This window comes from Aythya ferina (assembly GCF_964211825.1).
Source record: "Aythya ferina genome assembly, chromosome: 1".
NCBI classification, from domain to species: domain Eukaryota; kingdom Metazoa; phylum Chordata; class Aves; order Anseriformes; family Anatidae; genus Aythya; species Aythya ferina.
The window spans coordinates 171,627,692-171,633,691 of record NC_140296.1 but is presented as its reverse complement, the minus strand read 5'-3'; positions in this window follow the sequence as shown (position 1 = coordinate 171,633,691).

Here is a 6,000-nt window from a genome sequence, read left to right as displayed (position 1 = left end):
TCCTTATGTCATTTATAGACTGATTAGAAGATTATTACATCTAAGCATGTGTAAAGTAGCAATCAATAGCTGAGGTGAAGAACCTGTCTTTCATATCTGAAGGGAAAGAGAAAAAAAATCCATGAAGTTTAGTGAAGTTCTTTTTAACTTTATTTTCTCTGATCAAGTTTAATCCAAATCTTAATGTATTAACTGCTAGTAGCATTAATTGTCAGGCATGTGAGAGAGATGACGCCTAATTAGTTTCTACACCATATCATCCAGCATTCATATGCAAATGTGCCCATTTGGATCACTTCATCGAGTGAGATATTGTTCCTTAATCAAGCTACTTTCTAAGCAGGAATCCTGCTTAGAAAAAGGAAATTATCCCCCAGATAAGACAAAGTGAAATCTTTTCAGTTCCAAATTCCTTTCTTTCTTTTAAACCTTACCAAAGACTTCTTATGAGATATTTTAAGAAATCTAAAAGCACATATATTGTATGGCCTCTGGATTTGTTTTCATAACCTTTCTTTTAACCTGATCATTCTTTCCTCTGTCCAGCATCCCTGAATGATCAGCTGGAGCTCTACTGGTCCACCTCTGTTCTCTGTGTGCTCTGGGGTTAGACAGCACATCAAGGAGGTTATTAGAAACATCATAATTCTGTGGTTAAAATTAATCATGATTACTCAGATAATCCAATTGTTAAAGTACATAGCTGATGGATCAACAAATAAAGTGTTGATTTGTAAAGCATTCAAAATTCTTTTTTAGTTTCAACACAATTTAATTTAATTCTAGATTTCCATTATCAAGAATCAGAAATCCAAGAATCAGAAAGGAAGTCCACGTTCTTTGTTTGGGATTCTTCTCATCTAACCTTGGCTACCTCACAAGAGCATTTACGTCTGAGTTTGTGGTACAGTCTCTCTCCCTAGTAAGTGGCAAGAAATACATGTATGCCTTTAGGGAATGCCATACATGTGGTCTATTTTATCCATTTACATTCAGATGAGTTATTGATATCCCGGGAATGCTGATTTTCATCAATTAGGTAGAGGGGAAGAGTGCATGATCAGCTCAGTTGTAAACATTTTAAAGCTCGTGAGATGACCCCCGCCTTTTTTATGTATATCAAGATAGACACATGCACACACACACAAAGAAACCCCTTGTATTAGAAAAATTAGAACTTAAAATCCAGCATCCAAAAATGTAGATATGTACATATGTAGATAGTTTCAGCATCTTTAATTTACCAATCGTACATGAATGCATTTTGATACAGACTTTAATTACAGGACCCCATCTCTTTCTCCCAAAAGATGCCTCCTTCACTCTATGCACAATTAATGGACACTCATTCAGTGACTGAGAAAGGGAATAGGGGTTATATGGAATAGACAGAATCCTTTAAACTTGGCATTATTCAGCAGTTTGATAATTAAAACAAAAGCAATTTGGTACACAGAAAATGAATTTTAAAAAGGTGTTGACAGGTCTCAAAATAAATGTGTAAACAGTGAAGCCCCATTAAGGGCATGTACTCTTAAGGCCACGCTGAGGTCAGTTCTTGGCCTTTGCATTTTGATTAATGATCTGGAGGAAATCAGAGAATCCTTACTGATTAAAGTTTACATGTGGCACAGAAAAAGCATTCACTGAAACAAATAGATTCATAAACTACTGCAAGCAAATGATATGTGAATCAATACAGATAATTGTAATTCAACAAAATTCAGGAATTATGCACATAATGAGGTGCTATGTTGAGACCAGTGACTGAAATGATTGGGGCATCATGTCAGTCATCTGGAGATGAATTCCTTGTACAGGATGTAAAGGGAATAACAGCAAAACAAAAATCCAGTCCTGGGATAAATGAGCAAAATAGTATTGAAAAGTGTTAAAGAAGTTATGTAACCTGGCAAGTCTTCTTCTGAGATGCTGCATGCAGTCCTAGCCCACAGCTCAAGAAAGAATAAATTGGATCTCTTGGTTCAGAGATGAACCAAGAGAAAGATTAAAGGATTGGAAAACCTGTCTTAGTGGAAAAGTGAAGTTCAGTCTCTTTACCTTCACAAAAAGGCTAAAGAGTGCCTTGATCACAGTTTCTAATTGCCTCTAGGGGGAATAGAAATTCGATAATTGAGGGCTTTTCAGCCTGAAAAGCACAAACATAACAAGATAAGTGGATGCAAGTTGAAAGCAGAGACATTCAGAAATAGAAATCACACTCATTAGTATTATGAAAATTAACCACTTCAATAATTTAACAAAAACAATGATAGAATGTCCATGCTGCAAATATTGAAATAGAGATTTTCTATCTTTTTTAAAAGAGATGCTCTAGTTAAAAAATAATTCAGGGAAGAATTGACCTGTGCTGCACTGGAAGCAGGATAAACTATCATCTCTGAAATTAGGATCTATGACTGTGTCACTTCATTTCATTGCTTAGTGGAGGACCCACAACTTATTTAAAAACTGATTATTCAAAAACTGATATGATTATAATTTTTTAATTTTTTTTCAAAGAATTTATTTTACTGTGCTGTCAAGGTGCTTCACTGACATTAACTTGTACTACAGGCCAGTTGGAGATGGAGGAGTGGAATTACTGGCATTTTAGGGAACCAAAATGAGATTAAGATTGAAAGCACCTGTTGACTGTGGATGAACAATTTGAAAGGCTTGTACCTGATCTTTCAAAATACTTCTCGTTTCTGCACAGCTCACATATTTAAAACACAGCTTCTCATGGCATCAGCCACAGCACTGAGGACATGGTTGCTGGATTGGCATGCGTGGTGGAACCACGTACTGGTAGTGCTGTGACACAGCTGGGGACACCAGGCTGCTCTGCCACCATCGCCTGACCTACCAGATACACTATCTTAACCTAACTACTTTGTATTTGCCATAATATTTTAACAGAGTCAAGGTGCCAGGGAGGAAGAGACTGTCTCTAAAATGAAGGGAGTACAATCTGCCTAATTTTATGGGTCCCTATTGACAAAAGGCTCTATCTTTGCTTTCCATCCAGTTCACTATAAATCTCTGTATTTGTGAGTTTTGACTCATGGGAACCCATATAATTTAGTTTAATAAATTATTTTGTGTTTTATGATGAAATCTGTTGGTAAGATGTCCTAATTCATTTCCTGGTAACTAATGGGGGACAGACAACACAGCACAGAAATAACAGACTGTCAAATCAATGGATAAATCAAAGTGAGACAAAGCCTATACAAGCTTCCACTTAAGAATTGGAAAGTGCCTTTGTAAAAGTGCAAAATCCAACACAAGGTGTAAGAACAAATTATAAACAAATTTTCAGGCAGTCTCGGTTCCAAATATATATATACCAGTAGGTATCAACTTAAGATAGTTGATTTAATAGTTAGACAGATGATAAGTCCCATTTAATATCTTTAAAAAGTCAAAAATAGAGTCAATAGAGAAGTAGGCAGCATGTGTCTAAGAAGAAGAGGAGAAGGAGAAGGAGAAGGAGAAGGAGAAGGAGAAGGAGAAGGAGAAGGAGAAGGAGAAGGAGAAGGAGAAGGAGAAGGAGAAGGAGAAGGAGAAGGAGAAGGAGAAGGAGAAGGAGAAGGAGAAGGAGAAGGAGAAGGAGAAGGAGGAGAAGGGATGAACAGGTTAAAATCAAAGAAGTCTGTTGCCAGCACTGCAGCCCAGGTCAGTAGTGACACAGAGAAGAGTGACCATGGTGCAGAAATGTGCAAGGATGTACAGCAGTGCAAATGATTGCTTGTTCTGTGTGCAGTTCCTTAGGTTACTTTTCTGACACTACAGCATGTCTATGTCATTAAATATGAGGTTAGATGCTCTACCGCAGAAATATTTCTGTGACATTTGCCATTTAATTAATATGCCATTTGACTTCTTATGGGTTCAGAATTTCTAGAAACTTGTATGTCAAAAACCCATTAATGACTGCATGAATACCAGTCTCACAATTTGGTATCAATATATTTTTATTTTCTATATAGAGGCTTTCAAAAAGACGTTTCTTCATCTTATTTGTGGAAAGGTCAAAATAGCATTGCAGAGGATCCTGTTGGTATTCTTTATATATTCAATATATGTTTGAAAACAAAAGGTATAGACCATGGCTGTCAGTCTAGATAGATCAACAGATGTTGATACCTGTAAATAAAGCAACTCTTCCATAATTAAACCGTAAAGTATTCAACTGTGAAAATCCGTTTAAAAATACAGTGTTTCCCACCCAGTAGACTATGGTAGTTCTACTACGGTTCATTAAAAACACTAGCTAAAATAAGAAGCAATTTAGAAGCTTTTATGTCTTGCTGCTGGAATATCTCCACAGAGAGTCTCTCCATGATCAGCATACTGATTTGAAACTTGTATATAGCATTCATGAGTAAAGACTGTGACTTTTCTCATACATTAAGAGGTGCTTCCCACTGCAAGCACTTGGTCCCTATGTCCCATCAGCTGGGCCGGCAGCCACTTCTATTCTGAATACTGCGTAAGATTCCCTTAATCCTATCTTTGGATATATTGACCTTTACAATGTACTGTGAGAAGCTTTCCCATTTATTATTATTATTATTATTATTATTATTATTATTATTATTATTATTATTATATGTGCTGGAGAACTGGGTGAATTACATTTGGAAGCGGAGGTCTTACATAAATGTAGATGCCATCAGTGTAAGGGTAGGGCATGTGGTATAAGGGAGATGATGGGAAGTTATGTTTTAAAACCTGTTTGCTACATTTAAATTACCTTTGAAATCTTCTCAGAATAGCATCTAGACACAATAAAGACTGATTTTAAACAGAATTAATAAGTGAGCAGTAAGACAACTGTTTGGGGAGTTCACTGTGGGACTGTTGTAAAAGGGAAGTGAATGCCTGTGGTGGGACTTGAGTATCTGATTAACAAAACTATCAACAGACATTATGTCTCTGTCTTTCCTCCCAAGAGTAACAGCTCCTGCTGCTGTGGTCTCTGTCCTCAGCCTTTCTTGGAAGAAGAATGTCTGAAAACACAGACTGACCCCTAGGAAGGAGTCCCTGGGGGAAAGCCAGACTCTCTACTCTGTTTCTGGGGTCTCTTGCAAAATGAACTGCCTCAAGTGGATCGCCAATCCCTGTATTTGGGAGAACAACCAAATTAGGCAGGTCCCAATCCTCAAAGTTATGCTTTTCACAAATAAGTGTTTACAAATGACTTTTAGTAAACAGAAAATTCCTTTAATAGAAGCATCAGAAAGAAAATATTTATCTACAGTCATGCTGGTCTGTGCAAGTGGTCTCAGCATTAATACAGAAAGCTTCCTGCGGTGTTGTTAGCATTTGACTCAAGTGAGAAATGAACCCGAGCAATCGAAGTTCGGCAGTCATCTGGATGCTTGTTGTTAACATCTCTTCCGAGGGGCTGACATTTATATGAGCCAGTGTGTGGTTTGGCTCAACGTGATCCCTGACATGAGCACAAGTATTTGCCATTAACAATCCTTGCACCTCTTCTGCCAAACTGTTAACAGGAGTTAACTCCGAGGGCTAAGTAAAAAGAAAACATTTAGGCATTTTATTACCTGTGTAACTGGCTTCAATTATTGAACTCAGATGCTATCCACAAGAGTTTGGATATTTGTATGTGTTATTTCATACAGTTAGCAATGGGGCTGTTTTCATAAACACAGTGCAAACTACTGCCTCACGTCCTGCCCTGTGGGATGACACTGGCAACGTGCGTCAGAGGGAGAATCATCAGCCAGAGGTCTAGAGGGCATCACCTGCAAGACAAGACTGAAAGAGATCCCTTAGCCTAATGATGAGTAGTCTAAGGAAAAAATTACCAAAAGGTACAGATGTGGAAAAAGTTGGTAACGTAAAGATTCAGGGGAGAAAAAAATGAGTTTCTGGCATAAGCAAAAAACCTTCTTGGATGCTGAGAAAACCCTCATAATGGTGTGAATAATTAAAGACAAGAATATGTGACCTGAAGTGATCAAATAA